Source organism: Hyaena hyaena, unplaced genomic scaffold (assembly GCF_003009895.1).
Source record: "Hyaena hyaena isolate Hyena2069 unplaced genomic scaffold, ASM300989v1 scaffold_1386, whole genome shotgun sequence".
In the NCBI taxonomy this organism is placed as follows: domain Eukaryota; kingdom Metazoa; phylum Chordata; class Mammalia; order Carnivora; family Hyaenidae; genus Hyaena; species Hyaena hyaena.
In genome coordinates this window covers 66,777-68,740 of record NW_024082019.1, presented here as the reverse complement: position 1 = coordinate 68,740, position 1,964 = coordinate 66,777, and positions in this window count along the sequence as shown.

Here is a 1,964-nt window from a genome sequence, read left to right as displayed (position 1 = left end):
CTGACCCTGGGCAGGATGCACTCGTCCCAGGTGACCCTGGGAGAAACTGCTCCTCACTCGCCAGCTCGACCTGGAGGGGATGTGAGCAGCAGCCTTCAAGCTCAATCCCCAGAGGGGGAGGCAAGAGGCTTGAAACTGCACTGAGGGATTCGCTTGCGAGTTTATATTTCTGGCGATTATCAATGCGGCACATGGACTAAGATCAGGAAACAAGGCGTGGCTTGGATAAAGAGCATGGCTCACCTTGGCTGTGCCCGCAGCCCGCAGCACAGGGAGACCGGACCCAACAGAGTGAGTTGCAATGCTTGGTTGGAGAAGGGACTGGGGCACCGCCAGTTTTCTCCCCACAACCACCAAGACGGAACCTCAGGGAGCTGCATGTGGGACTTACTGGAGGCTAAAACCTGCCTGCACCAAACCACGCCCATCCCTGCTAGAGAGCTTTTTTTTTTTTTCCTTTACTGGAGCCCAGGGCAAGACCAACATGGATACACTGCCCTGATTAATTCTGGTCACTGGCTTGCTTAAACAATCACATTTAATCCATTCTCTAGATGTATATTCTACACCTCCACTGCTACCTTTTTATCTCTCTCTGGAGTAATCAGACTATATAGTTTCTTTGAGTAACATTATCTTCATTTCTTTTGCCTCACCTCTAACCATACTCCCTCCTTTTTTTTTTTTTTTAATGTTTTATTTATTTTTAGGAGAGAGAGACAGCGTGAGCAGGGGAGGGCCAGAGAGAGAGGGAGTCACAGACTGAAACAGGCTCCAGGCTCGGAGCTGGCAGTCAGCACAGATCCTGACGCGGGGCCCGAACCCACGAACCGCGGGATCATGGCCTAAGCGAAAGTCGGATGCTTAACCGACTAAGCCACCCAGGTGCCCCCCATACTCCCTTCTTTCTCTCTCTGAATTAAGCCTCTTAGTCTCTCTGCCTGGTCATTTCATGTCCAATTTCACTTCCTCCCCATCCTGTCATTTCTCTTTTTTTTTTTTTTTTTTTATTTATTTCTAGGAGAGAGAGAGAGAAACAGTGTGAGCAGGGGAGGGTCAGAGAGAGTGTGTGATTCATATTCTGAAACAGGCTCCAGGCTCTGAGCTGGCAGTCAGCACAGAGCCCGACGCGGGGCTCGAACCCACGAACCGCGAGATCATGACCTAAGCGAAAGTCGGACGCTTAACCGACTAAGCCACCCAGGTGCCCCTGTCATTTCTCTCTTTGAATATGCTCTTCCACCAGCAATGCATACACCAGGCTCTTTATTTGTAGCTGGGAATTCTGGTTTTATGCTTTTAGACTGTCCTTTGTCTTTGGTTTTTTTTTTTTTATATATTTTTTATTTTTATTATTTGTCTTCCTACCTTTCCTGTGTGTGTGTGTGTGTGTGTGTGTGTGTACGTGTGTCCCTTCCTTTTTTCTTCTTCTTTTTCCCTTTCAGTTTGTGTTTGTTAGATCAGTCTGTGCATTTGTGTGCCTTTGTTCCCTGTGTGTTTGTCTGTCTGTTTTCTTTTCCAGGGCTACCTCAAGAAACAAGCCAAAGTACACATGGTTGAGAGTCCCAAATAACACTATGAGTAGAGCAATAAAATAACCAAAGTCTCAACAAGAGAGACCAAGAGACACGATTCAAAGAACACTTTCTGAACGGACAGGCCCTGGACAGTCAAAGAGCCTTCTTTGGTACAGCAGCACTCACAGGTGCAGAGTGCATAACAAGCTTTTAAAACTAACAGGAGATAGAAAGCTAACCAAAATGAAGAAACAGAAGAACTCTCCTCCAAAGAAATTCCAGGAAGAACTGGCAGCTAAAGAACTGCTCAAAAGAGATATAAGGAAAATAACTGAACACACTACACTGTTGGTGGGAATATAAACTGGTGCAGCCCCTCTGGAAAACAGTGTGGAGTTTCCTCAAAAAACTAACACTAGAACTCCCCTATGACCCAGCAATAGCACT